Raw genomic sequence first — 22,850 nt, forward strand, 5'->3', positions numbered from 1 at the left:
GGGAAGGAAGGAGAGAAGAAAGGAGGGAAGGAAGGAGGGAATGTAGGAGAGAAGGAAGGGGGGAAGGAAGGAGAGGAGGAGAGAAGAAAGGAGGGAAGGAAGGAGGGAAGGAAGCAGGGAAGGAGGAGGGAAGGAGAGAAGGAGAGAAGAAAGGGGGGAGGGAAGGAGGGAAAGGGGAAGGAGGGAGGGAAGGAAGGAAGGAGGGAAGAAAGGAGAGTAGGAGAGAAAAAAGGAGGGAAGGAAGGAGGGAAGGAAGGAAGAAGAAGTAGGAATGTTGTAAGATAAGATGGAGTTATGGGATGGTAAGAAAGTAATCTCAAGTATATTGTCAACTGTAGAGGAAAAATTGTTATAAATACATATTATTAATAAGAGTTATGAGATCATATAATTGTGAATGTATATATGAAATTAATAAAATTTTCAAAAAAAAGAAGAAAATAAGACCCTGTCTTATTTTCAGGGAAAGACAGTAGAACTCTTAAAAGCAGAAGGACATTTACGGAGGAAAGGGAGAAGCAGAAAACCACTGAAAGAAGCACGAAGGTAGAAAAGGAAAGATCAGAGGCAGAAATTGAAAAGAAAATTGGAGCCAACAAGATTCCCGAGATGCCCGTTGTTTGTTCAGCTGGCAGAGAAGTCCAAAATGGGAGTTGAAATTAGTATAATGGTTGACGAGAACCCAAAAGACAAGAGTACTATAGTCCTTTAATCAAGGGTTTGGCTGCAACATAACTGTGAAATCCTGTAATTGGCTCCTCATTTTTGATGTCTCAGTTACAGCTTCCTTTGTTTATCACAGCCTGGAAGGACAAAACCAGCAAAAAGGGATGAGATGTTTCAGATACAGATGTGAGTTCAGCTTGGCAGGAAAAAAAAATGTTGAAAACACTCAGCCATCCCAGTTTCTTTTTCACAATCCGCAGGGAAAATTACAATGCACTCAGAGGCTGAATTGAGTCGGCCTTGCTCCATAAAGAACACGTGCGGGGTTTCAGATATATGAAATGTGGGATCTGTTTCTGTTTTAGTTATGGAGCCTGCTTGGTCTGGTGAATAAGGCTCCAAACTAGGAACTGGGAGATGGCGAGTTCTAGTTCTAGATTTAGGCATGAAACCAGCTGGGTGACTTTGGGCGAATCGCCAGGAGATGGTGAGTTCTAATCCTGAATTAGACGCAAACACCAGTGGGTGACTTTGGGCCAATCACCAGGAGATGGTGAACTGTAGTGCCGCTTTAGGTACAAAAGCCATCTGGGCGACTTTGGGCCAATTACTAGGAGACTGTGAGTTCTAGTCCTGAATTAGACACAAAAACCTACTGGGTGACTTTGAGCCAATCACCAGGAGATGGTGAATTGTAGTCCTGCCTTAAGCATAAAAGCCAACGGGGTGTTGGATCAATCACTAGGAGACTGTGAGTTCTAGTCCTGAATTAGACACAAAAACCTACTGGGTGGCTTTGAGCCAATCACCAGGAGATGGTGAATTGTAGTCCTGTCTTAAGCATAAAAGCCAAAGGGGTGTTGCATCAATCACTAGGAGACTATGAGTTCTAGTCCTGAACTAGGCATGAAAGCCATTGGGTGACTTTTAATTAGGTGATTTTAATTAATAAAAATACTAATTTCAAAATAATCTTTTTGCTCATTTATTGAAAAAAAAATGTACATTTTGTGGTGGCGTTGAACAAAAAATTAACCTAACGTAATTCTCATCCAGCTTTCTAATAAAGAGAGGTTGTCAAATTGTTATTATATCTGAACTAAAATAAAATTTTAAGAATGCTGGTGTATTAATCTTGGTGTTAATCTCCAATTATCTGGACTAGAAGACCTCCAAAGTCCCTTCCAGATATAGATGATAGATAGATAGATAGATAGATAGATAGATAGATAGATAGATAGATAGATAGATAGATAGATGATGATAGATAGATAGATAGATAGATAGATAGACAGACAGACATATATAGAGATAGATAGATAGATAGATAGATAGATAGATAGATAGATAGATAGACAGACAGACAGACAGATAGATGATAGATAGATAGATAGATAGATAGATAGATAGATAGATAGATAGATAGATAGATAGAGTGTTGATTGCTGGTAGGGAAATGTTTTGTTCCTTTTTGGCTTTTTGATTGTCTCTTTTGAATGGCAGGTAAATGTTGTTTATCTCTATGTGCCTGTTGATGGCTGCTTTGTTCGAACATCGCCAGGCTTCCAAGAATTATTCCGAAATTACACTTCAATCCTGAGCTATAAATATCCTCTTCCAATTTTTTTTTTCTTTTTATGGCTGGCGGAAAGATGAAGTCCAAGAATAGCCTTGGGGGGAAAAAAATGGAACCTGTCTAAAGGTTTCACAACACATCACATGAATTCCGTCAGTAAGAGGTATAAATCACACTTTATGATTTAGCCTGCTGCAGGAAACTAGGCCCACTGTAGTTTATTTATTAAGCAAACCATGACCTAGCGTGTGGCATGAACAATGAGGCAGCTGAGGTAATAAATTTCTTCAGGATATGGAGTTAGTTCTCAAAAGGAGATGAACTTCAACCAAGTATGGTATTGTGAGTTTTGGTTGTTGTTGTTGTTTTTTAAAAATAGTTTTGATTGTTTTGTTCAATTTCCTCATATATGCATGAAAGTCACCGGTGTGAAAATGGTTGCTTCTGTTTCATCATCTGTCTCAGTAACTTTGTTAAGTGTCATCTGAAAAGCTGTTTAGAATGGAATAAACAGAGTTGGAAGGGTCCTTGGAGGCCTTCTAGTCCAACCCCCTGCCTAGGCAGGAAACCCTACACCACTTCAGACAAATGGTTATCCAACATCTTCTTAAAAACCTCCAGTGTTGGAGCATTCACAACTTCTGGAGGCAAGTCGTTCCACTGGTTAATTGTTCTCACTGTCAGGAAATTTCTCCTCAGTTCTAAGTTGCTTCTCTCCTTGATTAGTTTCCACCCACTGCTTCTTGTTCTACCCTCTGGTGCCTTGGACAATAGTTTGACCCCTTCTTCCTTGTGGCAACCCCTGAGATATTGGAACACTGCTATCATGTCTCCCCCGGTCCTTCTTTTCATTAAACTAGACATCCCCAGTTCCTGCAACCGTTCTTCATGGTATGTTTTAGCCTCCAGTCCCCTAATCCTCTTTGTTGTTCTTCTCTGCACTCTTTCTAGAGTCTCCACATCTTTTCTACATCGTGGCGACCAAAACTGAATGCAATATTCCAAGTGTGGCCTTACCAAGGCTTTGTAAAGTGATTTTAACACTTCACGTGATCTTGCTTTGTAAACTGGCATTGGAACATAGAATATTAGGATTGGAAGGGGTCTTCTAAATGAACCCCTTATTCAAGTAGCGGACCTTATACCAGTGACGGCTAAGCTTTTTGTCCTCATGTGCCAAAACCGATTTCCCACAATGCAATGCGCCCCTTCACTGCACATAACCCTCTGCACTTCCTTTGATGAAGTGGATGCTGTGTGGATTTTAATTCTGCAATTTTAAATGTTTTTATTTGCTGTTTTTATTTGCTGTGAGCCGCCCAGAGTCCCTAGGGAGTGGGCGGCATACAAATACCATTAAAGTTTAAAGTTCCTGCCCCGTACATCCATGCGCCCATCCCATGCCCCGTTTTGGGCCTAGCAGGCTTCCCTACAGCCTCCTGAAACCAAAAATGGGGCGTGGGGGACACCGTAACCCCCACACTCCCTCCCCACATGTGCGTACAACTCTCCCGGGTCCCCCCACACAGAGAGACCCAAAAATCAGCTGGCCAGCGGGAGGCACATGCGCATCCGTGGTGGAGCTGAACGGGACGACGGCTCACTTGTCTGCAAAGAGGGCTCCCCATGCCATCTGTGGCACGCTTGCCATAGATTCGTCATCACAGTCCTATGCCATTCCCAATAAGTGGCTGTCCAGTCTCTTCTTGAAAACCTCTGGAGCGCCCACCACATCTGGAGATTGTAGTCCTGAATCCTGATCCTAAACAGGACGGTTATTCTTTAGTTCAACAACGTCTTCTGTCATGGCTAAATGAAGTTCTCCTGGTCTTCATTGTGATGTCTTTGTTGGCAATAATACCAAAAAGGAGAGGACCTTTCCTTCCCTCTCTCCCTCATCTCCTTCTTTTCCTCCCTCCCTCTCCCCCTCATTTCCTTCCTTTCCTTTCCTTCCCTCTCTTTCCTTCTTTCCCTCTCTCCCTCATTTCCTTCCCTCCCTTTACTTCCCTCCCTCCCTTTCCTACTTTCCCTCTCTCCTTCATTTCCTTCCTTCCCTTCTTTCTGTTTCTCCCTCATTTCCTTCCTTCCTTCCTTCCTTCCTTCCTTCCTTCCTTCCTTCTTTCCCTTGTTAAAAAAGAAATTGTTCCGAAAAGACAAATCCTTTTCAATCCTTGCAAAATGTGATACCAATAGGATGACAATGGGCCTACCTCAAAGGATTGTAATCTCCACTTCCTTGGGATGAATTGACTGGCATTTGAAACATCTACCTCTTGAAATTATTTTCGGCTTCCTCCTCTGATCTACAGCCCTGAGATTTCCTGCTAGTTTTAACCAGGTCAGATCCTGCTTTGCCTTCATTAAAAAAAAAAAAAGTCATTCGAGATTTGCTAGCTGTATTAAAATTCCATGCCTGAGTACCTCCGAAGGACAGTTCTAGTCAACCTCTAGAGTCTCAATTTGTTTTCTCTTTTTCCCGATTTAAAAAAATGTATATAAAGAACACCCAACTCCCCCCCAAATGTAACTTTACACATGTGCAACGAAAGTACAAGCAAGAATTCTTGCATTTTTCTTTCTACATGTCTAAAGTTGCATGTAATCTAAAAGGATGTGAAGAATGGGAAAAATAGATTTTTGAATGACTGTACTACTAAAGGTGTATAAAATATGAATAACAGTGGAAGGGTAGAATTTAACAATGGGAGATTAGGTATATATATATATAAATACATGTGTATTAATAATAGAATTACACGGATTGCAGAACTGGTAAGAACTTGAATAGAAATATCCTAAAAGTATAAATGAGCGTGATTGATACTAAAACTGTATAAGGAGATATTGAAAAATGGAAGAATGAAGGATGGAACGTTGATTTAACTAAGGAAATATGAACAAAATAGGTGGAAAACATGTCTTTGAATATCATAGCAATATGAAAGGGGGGGAAAGTTAAAATAGGGATAGAAAATAGTGGGGAGAAACAATAATTATATATTAAGGTATTAAGATATACAAAAGATTCTTGGATGAGAAGCAAAACATCTTCAAAGAAAAATAAGGAAGTCCAGTTGTCTCTTGGAAAAAGCACCTTTGGCACAACCATGTCCTGGATGATTGAGGATCTCTACATACTTTTAGCTACACAATTTGAGACGAACACCCTTGGAATGGTGTGGGAGTAGGAATGGATTTCCAGAGGAAAAATTTGCGGACTACAGGAACCATTTGCACCATTCAGGTGACTCTGAGGACACAGATAGACTTCCAAGTGGCCTCAGTCAGAGCTGAAGAAGCTGCTTGGATGAGAAGTGAAACATCTTCAGAGAAAAACCTGACACAGCCCCATGACCTGAGGACACAGTTAAACCTCCCAAGTGGCCTCAAGGATCCTCTAAAAGGATGCAAATGACCAGCTTTCTCTGCAAGGAGTATCAATCCTTCCGTTCCCCACCATCCAGTCGGAGCTGAAGAAGCTGCTTGGATGAGAAGTGAAACATCTTCAGAGAAAAACCAGACACAGTCCCATGACCTGAAGACACAGATAAACCTCCCAAGTGGCCTCAATAACCCTCTAAAAGGATGCAAATGACCAGCTTTCTCTGCAAGGAGTATCAATCCTTCCGTTCCCCACCATCCAGTCAGAGCTGAAGAAGCTGCTTGGATGAGAAGTGAAACATCTTCAGAGAAAAACCTGACACAGCCCCATGACCTGAGGACACAGTTAAACCTCCCAAGTGGCCTCAAGGATCCTCTAAAAGGATGCAAATGACCAGCTTTGTCTGCAAGGAGTATCAATCCTTCCATTCCCCACCATCCAGTCGGAGCTGAAGAAGCTGCTTGGATGAGAAGTGAAACATCTTCAGAGAAAAACCAGACACAGCCCATGAACTGAGGACACAGTTAAACCTCCAAGTGGCCTCAACGGCCCTCTCAAAGGATGCAAATGACCAGCTGTCTGCAAGGAGCATCAATCCTTCTGTTCCCCACCATCCAGTCAGAGCTGAAGAAGCTGCTTGGATGAGAAGCGAAACATCTTCAGAGAAAAACCTGACACAGCCCCATGACCTGAGGACACAGTTAAACCTCCAAGTTGCCTCAACGACCCTCTAAAAGGATGCAAATGACCAGCTTTCTCTGCAAGGAATATAAATCCTTCCATTCCCCACCATCCAGTCGGAGCTGAAGAAGCTTCTTGGATGAGAAGCGAAACATCTTCAAAGAAAAAAACAAGAAAGTCCACTTGCCTCTTGAAAAAAAGCACTTTTGGGTTAATAACTGGAATTTTTGTCATCCTATGTCCAGGTGTACCCATATCTGTTGTTTCCCATCATTTGATCATTTCCCGATCGAAGACGGCGCGGGAGACGCACTTTCAAAGGAGTTAAGAAAATAGCCTCCCTCTGACACAATTTGGATAACCCAGAGGGGAGGCCGGAAGAAACGCAAACACACACTCGGGGAAGAAAGAAATAATAATGGAAGGGCCCTTTCATTTGCTTCCTCCGAGGTAGCCAATTTAAATTTTCATAAAGGAAGCGCTGATGTGTGTCCCAGTGAGATGAAGTGTCAAATCAAGCGACTCTTCAGCGTTAAACTACCGTCATTTCGCCCCCCACGAAATCAGCTTCCTTAAAGAACCGGGAACAATGATCGCGGTATAATCAAAATAATACCGAATCCTCACTTGGAGGCTTGACGGTAAGCAATTTTCAGCCCTCGTAGGCTCGGAGGAAACAAGCATGAAGAGAAACTTCATTTGCCGTTGGCTCACCTCCAGCCGGATTCCATGGGCTTCTTGGAAGGGGTGTTTCATGCAGGGGTGGGATTCAGCCGATTTGGACTGGTTCAGCCGAACTGGTAGCTCCAATAATCAGCTGGAGAGCGAACTGGTTCGCTTCGATGATCAGGTGAGCCCACCTGCCCTTGTGCTTTAATGACTGTCTTTCTCGGAGTATAAGACACACCTTCCCTCCCCAAAAAAGAGGGTGAAAATCTGGGTGGGTCTTATACAGTGAATACAGGATTTTTTGCATCTTGAAACCCCGCCCCCTTCACAAAAATGGACGTGCAGAGGGTTTGGGAGGCTTGCAAAGTGCTCCTGGGGGCTGGGGAGGGCAGAAATGGGTGAAAAACAGGCCATTACTGTTCATTTTTGCCCCCTCCCCAGCCCCCAGGAGCACTCTACAAGCCTCCTAAAGGCTATGCATGCCTGTTTTTGGCAAAAAAAAACAACACCAAACCCCAAGTCCATTTTTGCAAAAAATGGGCCGTTTTTGCTTGTTCCCCCCCCCAGCCCCCAGAAGCACTCTACAAGCCTCCTGCATGCCTTCTTTTTGGCATGTTTCCCCCCCCCCCACAGCCCCCAGAAGCACTTTGCAGGCCTGTCAAACTCTCTGCATGCCCCATTTTTCACAAAAAATTGAGGTGTGCAGAGAGTTTGGGCGGCCTGCAGAGTGAAAAAAAACTTTTTTTTTTTTAAATTTACCTCTTCAAAATCTTGGTGCATCTTATACTCCGAAAAATATGGTACCTATATCCTCTCAGCTGACTCACGCAGCAGAGCGCGAGTCCTCCGGGATTGGGCGGCCTATAAAATCACTAAATAGAAATAGAAATAGTATTGCCACGCCTCAGCTGCGTTACTCCCCAAGAAGTAACGAGGAAGGTAAGTTTTGTTAAAACTGCGCGTGCGAAGCAGGCAATTACCGAACCGGTTGTTTAACTGGCAGGATCCCACCACTGATTTTGTGAGACGTGTGTGTGTGTGTGTGTGTGTGTGTGTGTGTGTGTGTGTGTCTGAGGAAAGCCACTTGCTTTGCAAATGACACTCTGGGGGAATCTTACATGCCGAAGAACTCAAAACAACGTTGTGTGTCTTCACCTACACTTCTTTTCCAGCATAACCCGTGTTTTATTTTACTTGGAGGAACGTCTGAAGGATTCCAAGCAACACTCTTAAGTGGGAGCAGCCTATCTGGGCTTGCAAACATCTAGATCAGATTTCTTTCTCCAAACTTGGCAACTTGCGGACTTCAGTTCCCAGGACTCCCCCAGCCAGCGTGATCCAGATGGAAATAAGGTGGAAGCGAAGACTTTACAGCAAATGTAAGCTCTTTGTTGCTACTCCAAGGTCTCCTAAGGTGGATTGGGTCCCTGGCAGGGGTGGGTTTCAACCGGTTCGCGGCAGTCCCTGCGAACCGGTTGGTCGGCGAACCCGGAAGTAAGTAACTTCCGGGAACGGCGAAGGGCCCACCCGCGCGCCCGCGATCCTTACCCGGTTTTGACGAGTTCTGCGCTTCCACGCATGCACAGGACGCATACAGCGCCTGCGCGATCCTCCAGGAGCAGCTGGAACATCGCACAGATGCTAGTACGCATGCGTGCGCCATGCACATGCACGTGCGCAACGCACATGCACGCGTGCACGGGGACGCCGCCGGCCCCGTTCCAACCGAACTGGTTGGAACGGGGCGAGAAACCCACCCCTGGTCCCTGGGAAGGAAGGCTGCATTCCAGAGGGGCAAGAGACAACCAGGTTCAGGTACTTTGGGGTCTATGATGCTCTCTGAGCTTGGTTGTTTTCTTGCAGACAGTTCATTACCCAACTAGGGAACTTCATCTGTGGCAGTGACGTGCGGTGAGGTTTATGCCTGGTGAGGCAGTCCTCTCCCCCGACATCCCACTGTCTAAAGCACTTTCTTTCGCCCGCCTGAGACCTACTTTCTTCCATTACTGAAGGGAACAAAGGCTATGAGGTCAGTTCAGCTGTAAGAGAGCGATTGGTCCGAGATCATCCAATGTATTTCCATAGCTGAAGGTGGGCAATGTGCTCTACATGGGGCTGCCCTTGAAGAGTATTCGGCGACTTCAGCTTGTCCAGAATGCGGCCGCGCGAGCGATCCTGGTAGCGCTTCGATTCACCCACGTAACACCTATCCTCCGCGAGCTGCACTGGCTGCCTGTTGGTCTCCGGATTCGCTTCAAGGTGCTAGTTGTCACCTACAAAGCCCTTCATGGTACTGGACCTGGGTACTTGAGAGACCGCCTACTGCCAATCACCTCCACTAGACCGATAAGATCCCACAGACTAGGCCTCCTCCGAATTTCATCAGCTGCCCAGTGTCGACTGGCGACTACCCGGAGGAGAGCCTTCTCTGTGGCTGCTCCGACCCTCTAGAACGAACTCCCCGTGGAGATTCGTACCCTCACCACCCTCCAGGCCTTCCGCATAGCCCTCAAAACCTGGTTGTTCTGACAGGCCTGGGGCTAAAGACTTGCAGCCCCACTTCGAATGGTATGATTGTTGTGTTTTTTAACTGTGTATGGTCTTTATATTTTGTAACTTTGTTTGTTTTCCCCTCCCTTGAATTGTGAGCCTCCCTGAGTCCCTTTCAGGGAAAAGGGCGGCATACAAATAAAGTAAATTCAAATTCAAATTCGTGTCAAGCATCTTTATCACTCCACCAATCTGGGATGCCTCAAGCTAAGGAAAACCCACTCTGGCCTTGTAGCCACCACAACTTCACCACAACAACGGCAACTTCTTCCACCCAAGGCCTTCAAGAGTAGACATCAGCCGGCAAAGCTCCTCTCATATTGAACATCTCAAGAACTTTCCTTCTGCTACTTCCTATCCTTCAAACCAGCTTTAAAGGAAAAAACCCACCTCGGATCCTGGTCCTAAACTGTTTCAACTTCTTCGCTCAAGATGACACTCACTATAGGGCATTGCACATCAAAACAACTGGACACAAGGATGGTTCTCCCCCCCCCCATGCCATCACTCGGCTAAACAACTACTTCCCACAACATGTGTCTTACACCCTGGGATGTCAAAACCACCTAGTAGAGCTGTATTACTATTATCCTTCTCATCTTTCCTATAAGCTATTCCTTTAGCATCTTAAGACTGTTAACTTTATGATCTATGTTGATTGTTTATTTAGGATCCTATGACTGTAACTGAGTGTTGTATCTTATGATTTATGATGGCATTTTATGATGATGATAATTTATCACTTGTTGCTTGTATGTACACTAAGAGCTAATGTAACGGAGACAACGTCGTTGTGTGTCCAATCACTCCTATTCTATTCTATTCTATTCTATTCTATTCTATTCTATTCTATTCTATTCTACTCAACTTGATCCTATCCTATCCTATCCTACCTTACCTCAAGCTAACTGGGAAACTGGTTCGTGGGCATGGCTGGCCTGGGTTGCTGCCGGTTCCCACAAATCCAGGCTGCCAATCCACTACCAGTTTGGTTGAACCAGTCCAAACTGGCAGGAACCCACCATTGATCCTATCCCATCCCATCCAATCCAATCCCTTCCCTTCCTCCTCTCCTCTCCTATTCTATTCTATTCCATTTCATTTCATTCCATATTTATTATACTACTCTATTCTATTTCTATTTCTATTTCTATTTCTATTTCTATTTCTATTTCTATTTCTATTTCTATTTCTATTTCTATTTATTTCTATTTCTATTTCTATTTCTATTTCTATTTCTATTTCTATTCCATTCCATTCCACTCTAGCAGTTAGACTTATATACCGCTTCATAGAGCTTTCATCCCTCTCCAAGCGGTTTACAGAGTCAGCATATCTCCCCCACAATCTGGGTCCTTATTTTACCCACCTCGGAAGGATGGAAGGCTGAGTCAACCCTGAGCCGGTGAGATTTGAACCGCTGAACTGCCGAACTAGCAGTCAGCTGAAGTGGCCTGCAGTACTGCACTCTACCCACTGCGCCACCTCGGCTCAACTCTATTTATTATTCTATTATTCTATTATTCTATTCTATTCTATTCTATTCCATTCCATTCCATTCTCTACATTCTACTCTACTCTACGTTCTACATTCTATTCTATTCTATTCTATTCTATTCCATTCCATTCCATTCCATTCCACTCCACTCCATTCTACTCTACATTCTGTTCTGTTCTACATTCCATTCCATTTCAGTCCATTCCAGTCCAGTCCAGTCCATATAAACCTGGCTCAATATGTTGACAACCCTTCTTAGATTCCACCCGTTCTCCAACCTTTGTCACCAGCAAACCCTAATGAACACTGTAGTTTCCTGCTGGGTAGATGTCACACCCAGGATCAGCAAGCATTGATTTTCTTAAATATATGTTTAAAAATAATCTCAACACTCCAACATCTGTTGTGGGTCGAGCGGCGCTGACTTTCAACCCTGTAAGTCGAGAGCTTTTGTGTTTAATGAGGGCAGAGGGCTCTGGATGCTAAGGTGCCTCGGAGGCCCCTCCTTTTCAATTCTCAGACGTTGGCAGGAAAACGACTTTGTTCCCGGGGAGGGGAGGGGGCAGAGCAAAAGGGGCAGGAGATCATCCCCTACAAATGCCTTCCACCTCTCTGGAAACAAAGCAGAGAGGAGGAGAACATCTCACAATGCTGTGAAGGCAACTTTGTGGTGCTTTGTGCATCAATTCTCATTTCTTTATTTCTGCATACTAACTGTTCCCCTCCTCTCTCTCTCTTTGTGTGTGTTTATGTGTGTGTGTCTGTCTGTCTCCCTCTCTCCCTCGTTCTCCCTCTCTTTCTCTCCCTCTCCCTTTGTGTGTGTGTGTGTGTGTATTTCTGTCTGCTTCTTTCTCTTTCTCTCTCTCTCTTTCTGTGTCTATCTATGTGTGTGTGTGCCTCTCTCTGTCTCTCTGTCTCTCTCTGTGTCTATCTGTCTTTCTCTGTGTGTCTCTGTGTGTCTCTCTCTCACTCTGTCTCTCTGTCTCTCTCTGTGTCTATCTGTCTTTCTCTGTGTGTCTCTGTGTGTCTCTCTCTCACTCTGTCTCTCTGTCTCTGTGTGTGTCTCTCTCTGTGTGTCTCTGTCTCTCACTGTCTGTCTGTCTCTCACTCTGTCTGTCTCTGTGTGAGTGTCTCCATGTGTCTCTCTCTCACTCTGTCTGTCTGTCTCTGTGTGTGTGTGTGTTTCTGTGTGTCTCTGTCTCTCACTCTGTCTCTCTGTGTGTGTGTGTGTGTGTGTGTGTGTCTCTCTTTCTCTTTCTCTCTCTGTCTCTCTCTCTCCCAAATTGTGTGTGTGTGTCTGCCTATCTCTCTCTCTCTCTCTCTGTTTGTGTGTGTGTGTGTGTGTGTGTGTGTGTGTGTGTGTGAGAGAGAGAGAGAGAGAGAGAGAGAGAGAGAGAGAGAGAGAGAGAGAGAGAGAGAGATGTATTTACTAATTTATCCAATTTATGCCCACTGCAACCACAAGAGGCTCACAGTGTAGTGAGGAACAACAAGCACATTTAAATAATGCATCGATGGGCCTAAACTATAAAATCATAAATATCATAAAAGCAATCAAATCTAGCCTCCCAGTGATCTCCTCAGTGCAGCTAACCAAGGCTGAGTTTGGACCAGCTAATCAAGGCTTGCATAATTAACCATGGCCGATAAACGGAGGTTGTGACCATAGATCACAGCCCTCAGACCTGGGAAGGCCAGACAGCTGCCAAAGAGGTTGGCTGTCTCGCTCATCCAGGGAGACTGGAACCACAGTTACTTTCCATCAAACCCCACAGTTCCTGGTTAACATGGCTTTCTTCATATCTCTTCTCCCACAAACATTCCTTCAGTCACTCTTGGCCATAAATGGAGAGGAAAGAAGGAAGGAAGGAAGGAAGGAAGGAAGGAAGGAAGGAAGGAAGGAAGGAAATGGAGAAGTAGGAAAAAGGGAGAAAGGAAGGAGATAAATGGAGAGGAAGGAAGGAAGGAAGAAAGGAAGGAAGGGAGGAGAGAGGGAGGAAGGGAGGGAGGGAGGAAATAGAGATATAGAAAGAGAGGAGATAAATGGAGAGGAAGGAAGGAAGGAAATGGAGAAGTAGGAAAAAGGGAGGAAGGAAGGAGATAAATGGAGAGGAAGGAAGGAAGGAAGGAAATAGAGAAGTAAGAAAAAGGGAGAAAGGAAGGAGATAAATGGAGAGGAAGGAAGGAAGGAAATGGAGAAGTAGGAAAAAGGGAGGAAGGAAGGAGATAAATGGAGAGGAAGGAAGGAAAGAAGGAAATAGAGAAGTAAGAAAAAGGGAGAAAGGAAGGAGATAAATGGAGAGGAAGGAAGGAAGGAAGGAGAGAGGGAGGGAGGGAAGAAATAGAGATATAGAAAGGGAGGAGATAAATGGAGAGGAAGGAAGGAAGGAAGGAAATGGAGAAGTAGGAAAAAGGGAGGAAGGAAGGAGATAAATGGAGAGGAAGGAAGGAAGGAAAGAAGGAAGGAAGGAGAGAGGGAGGAAGGGAAGGAGGAAATAGAGATATAGAAAGGGAGGAGATAAATGGAGAGCAGTTAGACTTATATACCGCTTCATAGGGCTTTCAGCCCTCTCTAAGCGGTTTACAGAGTCAGCATATTGCCCCCAACAACAATCCGGGTCCTCATTTTACCCACCTCGGAAGGATGGAAGGCTGAGTCAACCTTGAGCCTGGTGGGATTTGAACAGCCGAACTGCTGAACTGCAGTCAGCTGAAGTAGCCTGCAGTGCTGCATTTAACCACTGCGCCACCTTGGCTCAGGAAGGAAGGAAGGAAGGAAGGAAGGAAGGAAGGAAGGAAGGAAGGAAGGAAGGAGAGAGGGAGGAAGGGAAGGAGGAAATAGAGATATAGAAAGGGAGGAGATAAATGGAGAGGAAGAGAGAAAGGAAGGAAGGAAGGAAGGAAGGGGAGGAAGGGAGGGAGGGAGGAAATAGAGATATAGAAAGGGAGGAGATAAATGGAGAGGAAGGAAGGAAGGAGAGGGAGGAAGGGAAGGAGGAAATAGAGATATAGAAAGAGAGGAGATAAATGGAGAGGAAGGAAGGAAGGAAGGAAATGGAGAAGTAGGAAAAAGGGAGGGAGGAAGGAGATAAATAGAGAGGAAGGAAGGAAGGTTTAGGGTTAGGAAGCTCATGGATTCTCCAAAATATAATTATTACCTCCATATAATTTATTACCTCCAGTCTCAGCATTAGAGTTCATCACCTGTTGTTTTTATTTTTAATTGTAGTATTATTATTATATACTTTATTCATTAAACATGAAACTCAGCCAACTGAACATTCAAAAACGTATCACAAATACCATTGATTGGTGCTAGCGGTGGATACGGGTTGCTGCCAGCATCCTAGGTATCAACCATGGACCTTCTTAAAATATAAGATGTTCCGAGTAGCGCAGTTTTTTTGCAGTTCCGCTGGTGTGATTGCAGGAAGCTGAGGGCAGGACAATGGGTGGAAACTAATCAAGGAGAGAAGCAACGTAGGACTAAGGAGGAATTTCCTGACAGTTGGAAGTCCCAAAGGTGCTTTTTTCAGGAGGCAACTGAAATTCCTTGTTGTTGTTTTTTTCTTTGAAGACGTTTTCGTCCTTCAGTCATTACCAGCTGCCTGCAAGGAATATCAATCCTTCCATTCCCCACTATCTGGTCAAAGCTGAAGAAGCTTCTTGGATGAGAAGCGAAACATCTTCAAAGAAAAAACAAGGAAGTCCAGTTGCCTCCTTAAAAAGCACCTTTGGGACCCCCAAGTCCTGGATAACTGAGAATATCTACAGACCTTTGACAGTTGAAACAATCAACCAGAAGTTGTGGGTGCTCCATCACCTGAGGCTTCTAAGAAGGGACACTTGTCTGGAACGGTATGCTTGAGCAGGGGGTTGGACTAGAAGACCTCCAAGGTCCCTCCCAATCCCGCTATTCTCTTCTAGTCATTCTCCAAAGGGAAGAGTCCATTTGCTAATATCCAAAAACTCTGGAAGAAATGAGGTGTAGCTAAGTCATAACTGGAGAAAGAGCGCCATCTATCCGTAGCTTGGAAGAAACCATAGAATGGCCTTCACTTTGAGAATGTCACATATTTCCCCCCTTCTTTTTCCACCCAGCATTGCAGGTCAAGACATTTTCCAGGGGAGTGGGGGGAAATAGTCTAGCTTGGCATCCCCTTTCAGACAGAACCCTCTGTGCAGTTGTATCTCCTGAGGAAAAAAGCGGGAGATTCACTGGCGTGATGGATCACCGTCACTCCTTCGAACCCTCTTCTCCAAAGGACAAAGGTCACCTCAACCAGGATGTGTTGAACAGATCTTGGCAAGTGAGTGATTCAAGAAGAAGGTGGGAATCTCGAGAAATAGCCAAGTGATAAAAGGGGGGGAACGCACGAAGGAATTCTACAACCCCGAATGCACATCGGAGACGAAGCACAAAGTTTTCAGTGCAAATGGATTCCAGGAAAGCCGCAACGCAGGGAACGAAGAAGAAACTTGGGAGAAAGATGCAACGGATTGGTGCAGAGGCGCAGCACGCACGGGGGGGGGGGCATCGTTGAAGCGTGCGTCCCCTCGGGAGGACAAACCGTGGCCAAGGAAGTGTCGCTACGTGTGATCTTAATCAATGGTCCTAAATTAAAATCGGGCCACTATATTGACAGACAGAACACTCGTCCGATCTCTCTTTATGGCCTCTGTGATTGTTTTCATGGGCCCAAATTGCTGATCTCCAACTCAATAGGGTTGGGTTCGGATCATAGGAAAAGGGCGTTTGAGGCTTGCCATGCTCTGGAGAACATTGAATAACTCAACAGTGAATAACTCCTAAAATGATTAGGTGTTTGTGTGTGTGTGTGTGTGTGTCTGTGTGTGTCTGTGTGTGTCTGTGTCTGTGTGTGTGTGTGTGTGTGTGTGTGTGTGTGTGTGTGTGTGTGTAGACTCTAGAAAGCGTGCAGAGAAGAGCAACAAAGAGGATTAGGGGACTGGAGGCTAAAACATACCATGAAGGACGGTTGCAGGAACTGGGTATGTCTAGTTTAATGGAAAGAAGGACTAGGGGAGACATGATAGCAGTCTTCAAATATCTCAGGGGTTGCCACAAAGAGGGAGTCAAACTATTCTCCAAGGCACCTGAGGGTAGAACAAGAAGCAACGGGTGGAAACTAATCCAGGAGAGAAGCAACTTAGAACTGAGGAGGAATTTCCTGACATTTAGAACAATTAACCAATGGAATTAACCAGTGCAGAGAAGAGCAACCAAGATGATTAGGAGACTGGAGGCTAAAACATATGAAGAACGGTTGCAGGAACTGGGTATGTCTAATCTAATGAAAAGAAGGAGTAAGGAAACTTCATAGCGCCATTCCAATATTTGAAGGGCTCCTACAAAGACAAGGGGATCAAACTGTTTTCCAAAAGGCAAGACAAGGAACAATGGTTGGAAACTAACCAAGGAGAGGAGCATCCTAGAACCAAGGAGAAATTCCCTAATGGTGAGAGCAATCAACCACTGGAAGGCCTCACCTTCAGAGGTTGTGGTAGCTCCATCGCTGGAGGCTTTCAAGAAGAGATGGCACATACGTTAGGGCCGTGATGGCTCAGCGGTTAAAGATGCTGAGATTGTCAGCTGGAGAGCTGCCAGTTTGTGTTCAAGACCCGAGCGCTGCATAAACGGGGTGAGTCCCTGTCCCTTGCTCCAACACGGGATGTTTTTAAGAAGAGATTAGACAACCATTTTTTCTGCCAATGGTATGGGTGCTCCTGCTCGAGCCGGGGATTGGACTAGAACAGTGTTTCCCAACCTTGGCAACTTGAAGATGTCCTGACTTCAACTCCCAGAATTCCCCAGCCAGCATTCGCTGGCTGGGGAATTCTGGGAGTTGAAGTCCGGACATCTTCAAGTTGCCAAGGTTGGGAAACACTGGACTAGAAGACCTCCTAGGTCCTTTCCAACTCTGTTATTCCACCTTCTAAGGAATGCCCTGCCTAGAGGAAACCTTTGACCCCGTGGAAAGAATTTTCTGGCTTGCCTGGACTGAAAATAATAATAAAAAAGGAGATTTATTTATTTTTTCACTCGACGCAGATTGATTTGCTTCGGAACAGGCAGAAACCAAGGAGCTGCCCTCAGCTGCAAACTGCAGCTTGGTTCGTGTTTACTCCGAAGGCTTCTGCAAGACATTTAAATCAGCAGTGATTTATATAAATTGGTCTCTAATTTGGCGGTGGTGGGGGGGGGGGAGAGGAATAAAAAATAGAAAGCCGGAGATTCTCTAACACTGCAATCCCAGAGATGTTTATACAAGAGGCCCAGTGACTGACTTCACACAATTAACTCATTTTCTGAACCGCCACCAAACACCGAACAATCAACTTACTAAACCGAACAAGACGGGGTCTCAGCGAAACACACACACACACAAACACACACACAGGCACACAAATACATATACACACACAGGAACACACCAACTAACCAAGATTAACATTAGCAGAGCCATCGGATTCAGCTGGGCGTACAGCTGTGGGCTTAAGCAAGTTTTTTTTTTTTAACACTTATCCTTATGAAGATTCATTCTCTCTCTCTCTCTCTCTCTCTCTCTCTCTCTCTCTCTCTCTCTCTCTCTCTCTCTCTCTCTCTCTCTCTCTCTCTCTCTCTCTCTTGTCCCCCCCCTCTCTCTCATCTGTTCCTAGGGCATCCCACTTTGCAAGGTATCAAGGCTTATTTTCATCCTCTGCTGGATCGTAACACCACCGATCAAGATTTGTAGCTCTCTAGAATGGAAAAAATAAGATGCCTATCGGTACATTTTCAAATAGGGTATAACTACTTCATTTGCTAAGGAAGGGAATACTCAGCTGCTACTAAGAACCCACCATCAGAGGGGGGGGAAACCCCATCTTTTTCCAAAATAGCTTCCCAAACCAGCCAAGATGCACCAGGGTGTTTTGCATTCAGATGTAGCCAAGCAAAAGGCTATTCAATCTGTCCTTCTGTCTGAACCTGTTCAAACCGAGGTCCAGTTCTATTCGGATCGATGGATCTAGAATCTCAGGTTGCAAAGCCAGGCAGAGAAGCAGGGTTAAGAAAATAAAAATAGTAAAAAACACTCCCATTTGAAAGATGCAAAATATTAGGTAAATTCTCTCCTTAAAAAGGAGATGAGTGTCAATATTGTCTTTTCTCTTTTTTTAAAATCCACATTTCGAAGAGAGGCGATGGGACAGCCTCGCTCGTTCATGAAGGAACAAACCCGTCATTCCCCCATTTTCCCATCCTGCTCTTATTTTTATTTTATTTTTATTTTTCTTCCCGCAAAAATAATTTGTGTGCTATCTATGCGATGGAGCAGCGGGTTAAAGTGAAGCCTTGCCTTTTGCAACGGGAGAGGTGCAATGCAGCCTGGCGATATACCCACGCTCTTCTCCAAATGCAATTTGATTCTCTCTCTCCTTCTTTTTTTCTCCTTTTCTCCCTCGTTCCCCCCCCTTCCCCCGCAAAAGGCATATTCTATGTTGCCTGCCGGCCAGACCTCCTTTTTTCCCCTGCTGTGGAAACCCACCCCCAAAAAATCATCCTGAGGAACCCACCCTCGAAGGTTCTGCGTTTGGATCAGAACTGTGGAAAGCAATAGGATAAAATCTATACAGCCTTAGAGGTATCCCAAAAGGTTTGCAAAAACCCCAACATTCTAGAATTCCCATTCCTTGCTTAGGGGCACCTCTAGCATCAACACACCCAATCCACACACTGGGACAGCGGAAGCTTGGGCAGGTGGGATTGGGGGGGTTTGTTGGGGCCCCCACTCTCATTGGGGAAATGTGCATTTGGTCTCCCTCCCCCCCCTCTCTCTCCAAGATCTCCTTCCCAGTAGGGCTGGTTGTGGGGTGCGTGTGGGTGTGTACCTCTGGATGTGCACATATGTGAGCATGGACTCTTTTCAAGGCATTCCTCATCTCCAGCTAAAGGTCACTTCTTTCTCCTGCTTCTCCTCCTCCTCCACATAAGAGTCCATGCTGCAGATGGAAGCAACTGCGGAGATGATGGAGAAGATGAGGATGGGTGGTGACTATGGGGAGGCCTGGATCTTGAGGGTTGGGGGAGAGGGTTGGAGGGGGACAGGGCAAACTCGCAGTAGCAATTGGTTCCTCCAACAGTGGGGCTTTCCCCCCAAAAAAAACTGGTCCTGTGGATATTAAGAAGAGGGGAATAAGAGGGAAGAGCAGAAGTATGTATACCTCTCCTTTCCAAGTTAGCTCATCTACTATCTGTAATGGAAGGATAGGATGAGCAGAAGATCTCCACTTAAGCCAGCAACCAGCTTTTCTTCAACTCAAGGGGGAAACCACTTGAAGTTCTCTCTCCTTCTCTTCACCCACCTCCCATTGCATCATCCTTTTCCTCCTAAGAACTAGAACCTCCAAATTTGACTTGGAGAATATCATCCAACCTCCTCCTCCTCCTCGTCGTCCCTCCTCTCTCTCTCTCTCTCTCTCTCTCTCTCTCTCTCTCTCTCTCTCTCTCTCTTTCTCTTTCTCTCTCTCTCTCCCCCCTCTTGGCTTTCCAAGCTGAAAGACAGCTTGGCCAACAGGTCTACTCCTTTCTTGATTTAGGGATGGACTGCTCAGGGATGACTCCTTCCCCACCACCCATTCTCTTTAGCCACAAAATACATGCCCCCCTAAATGTATGGGATGGAGATGTGGGAAGAAGATGGCCCCCAACGTCTCCTGGAATCAATGTTGGATGTCTCCTTCTTTTGCGGAGCGAGAAGGATCAGCTGGTAGTATGAAGTGAGTTGTAGAAACTCTTTCCAACCCTACCTACCTATCTACCTTATATAAAAGAGAGCCTTGGTTGATCTGGTCCTCCTCCCCATCTTGCTTTAATGTTCAGACGTGACCATTCAAAGCCAACCCATTCCTTGATCCATCTTGCTTTGATGTTCAATCTTGACCCATTCAAAGCCAACCCATTCCTTGATCCATCTTGCTTTGATGTTCAAGCTTGACCATTCAAAGCCAACCCGTTCCTTGATCCATCTTGCTTTGATGTTCAAGCTTGACCATTCAAAGCCAACCCATTCCTTGATCCATGTTGCTTTGATGTTCAAGCTTGATCATTCAAAGCCAACCCATTCCTTGATCCATCTTGCTTTGATGTTCAAGCTTGATCATTCAAAAGCCAACCCATTCCTTGATCCATGTTGCTTTGATGTTCAAGCTTGACCATTCAAAGCCAACCATTCCTTGATCCATGTTGCTTTGATGTTCAAGCTTGACCATTCAAAGCCAACCCATTCCTTGATCCATCTTGCTTTGATGTTCAAGCTTGACCATTCAAAGCCAACCCATTCCTTGATCCATGTTGCTTTGATGTTCAAGCTTGACCATTCAAAGCCAACCCATTCCTTGATCCATCTTGCTTTGATGTTCAAGCTTGACCATTCAAAGCCAACCCACTCCTTAATCCATGTTGCTTTGATGTTCAAGCTTGACCATTCAAAGCCAACCCATTCCTTGGATTTCTTTAGTCCTGACTTCATCTTGGTCTACAGTATCCAGAGGTGGGGGAAAGAGTCTGTAGTATCTTTTTCCAACTAACTCATTTCATTAAGAGGCTGGAGGTTTCTGGAGCTTGCAGCTCCATTCATTGGCTAGAAATGGACAATTCCTGGCTTTTTCATCCAAAAGGGCCAGCCAGCCAAGAAGAGATGCCCCTAGACTCTGTCAGATTTTGAAGCGGGGTGGGTGCAGGGCTAGAAAACCTAGAGCTATGAATCCCGGGCTTGAAGTAACAGAATAACAAGAGTTGAAAGAGACCTTGAAGGTCATCTAGTCCAACCCCCTGCCCAAGCAGGAGACCCTACATCTGCCTCTACCCAGGATCGAACACACAACCTCCTGATGGCGAGGCGGGAGCTCCACCTTTTCCTCTTTCCCTGAAACCCCTACCCTCAAAGATCCTTCCCCCCCCCCCCCCAATGACTGCAACAAATAAATCAGCAAGACAACTCTTTTTATTTGGCTAAAAAAAGCGTCTCACTCGGGATGAAATTAAAGCTTGCCGGTTATCGCCCCCGAAATCTAGTGCCACTCTTCCCCGCCTTGGACATATTCGGGAATAAAAAGAAACCCCTAAGCCTCGGAGGGAGAAGGGGATGAGTGGGTAGGATCTTGCTCCCCCTCTCCCGCACCCCGAAATTAGCGGAAAGACCCCCCCCCCACATACACACACCAAGGGCCCGGGGAAGAAGCATTAAACATCCCACACCGCCCGCTCGTCCTTTCTTCAGCCTCCTTGCAAAGCAGAGAAGGTCGTTTTCTTCGGGTGGGAGGTGGGGAGGGGGCGACGCGATGCTTTTGGCAACCCGGGCGAAAGTTTGCCTCCCCCCCCTCCCTCAAATAATGTGGCTCCCCCCCCCATCTCTTCTCAGCTAAAGAGAGGGCGCCGCAAAACGCCTCGCTTGCCAAATGCGTAATCCACTTTTGGGGAGGGAGGAAGATGACGGGATTACTTGCGAGTAAGCATCCAGGGGGCTTCTCCCCCCCCTTTCCCCCCCCCCACACAGAAAGGTTCCTTCTCGCCGCCGCCGCCGCCCTTCATTGGTGACTTCCCTCCTGAAGTTCGCTTTCTAGCCTTCCCGATCCTATAAAGGGGTCTTAGAGGCGCAAGAGAAGGCGAGGGGGAAGGATTGGGGAGGGGGGAAAAAGAGCAAGGGAGCCGGCTTGCCTTAGCGGGTAGTCGGGATCCTCGCACTTTACTCCCGAGTAAAGCCTGCGCGCGGGGGGGGAGGGTCGCAGTCCCAAGCGCGGCATCTCCCGGGCGGCAGGAGCGATCCAAAGGGATCCCGACGCCAGCTGGATCGGTGCTTTGGCGAGCAGGTCCCGCAGAGGGGAATGAAATTCGGAGCTGGATGGGGTGAAGACACCGAGACACCCCCCGTCCGATTGTCGCCCCCTCCCCACCTCCAGACCCCTCTGGAGCAAGCAGCTTTTGGAGCGTCCGAACTTTATGGATTCGCGCAATATCCCCCCCCCCTTTTTTTTGCCTCCAGATCGAGGGTTTTACCTCTTCCCCGTCGAACCCAAAATTTCAGCGCTTCGGTTCGCGGCAGCGAATAAAGTTGTCCCTCAAAAGCTGGGGTCGGGGGTTTCTTATCACGGGCCAAAGAGACCCCCCCCCCCAATATATATATATATATTGAAAGGACATCTTTCCACGCTCGGATCCTGCAGGGCTCGGTATTAGGTTTGGGGGGGGGGTTGACATTCTCCCACACCCACTCACCCAAAATACATTGCTTTTTTCTTCTCATCCCCGTAGCCAACGCCAATTCCCAGCGCACAGCTGAATTAAAGCTGCCTGTTATTAAGGGATTGAAAAACAATAATCATCCATAATCATGGAGATCTTACCTTTTTAAGAGAGTCCAGGCAATTATATCCTTCTTCTCAGCCGGAGCAAATCCCAAATGGAAAACATCCACAAATCCAGAAAGGAGAAGCGAGCCATGGGGGCTCCCCCAGGGAGCCAATACCAAGATTATTATTATTATTATTAACAATAATAATAATAATATTTTTTTGGGGGGAAACAGTGTGAGTTTGGTGTGTTTTTTCCTTTGCTTCCAGCCCACTCTTTGAAAAAAAAAAACACTTAAAAAAAAAACCACACACCCACACCCCAAACGAAACTTGGAAAAGTCTTCCACACAGCTTCCAGCACTCGCGAAATCACACACACACACAAACACACAAACAGGCACACGGAAAACGCCGGCGCTCCTGGGTCGTTGGTCTCCTTCGCCGTTGGGTTTAGTTCAAAAAGGAAAGAGAGAGGG

The 22,850-nt window shown here is 45.8% G+C and overlaps 1 protein-coding gene across 1 annotated transcript in view; it reads right to left on the reverse strand.

Moving 5' to 3' along the window:
* Nucleotides 1-22,573, reverse strand: part of ADGRB1 (adhesion G protein-coupled receptor B1) — a 303,358-nt gene extending 280,785 nt beyond the window's left edge. The window contains 1 exon segment of the mRNA XM_087706632.1: nt 22,426-22,573. The gene's annotated coding sequence lies outside the window, so the exon portion shown is untranslated.
* Between the last annotated feature and the right edge of the window lie 277 nt (nt 22,574-22,850).

This window comes from Thamnophis sirtalis, unplaced genomic scaffold (genome assembly GCF_051295495.1).
Source record: "Thamnophis sirtalis isolate CommonGarterSnake01/CBP01778 unplaced genomic scaffold, rThaSir2_p1.2 scaffold_2, whole genome shotgun sequence".
Lineage (NCBI taxonomy): Eukaryota > Metazoa > Chordata > Lepidosauria > Squamata > Natricidae > Thamnophis > Thamnophis sirtalis.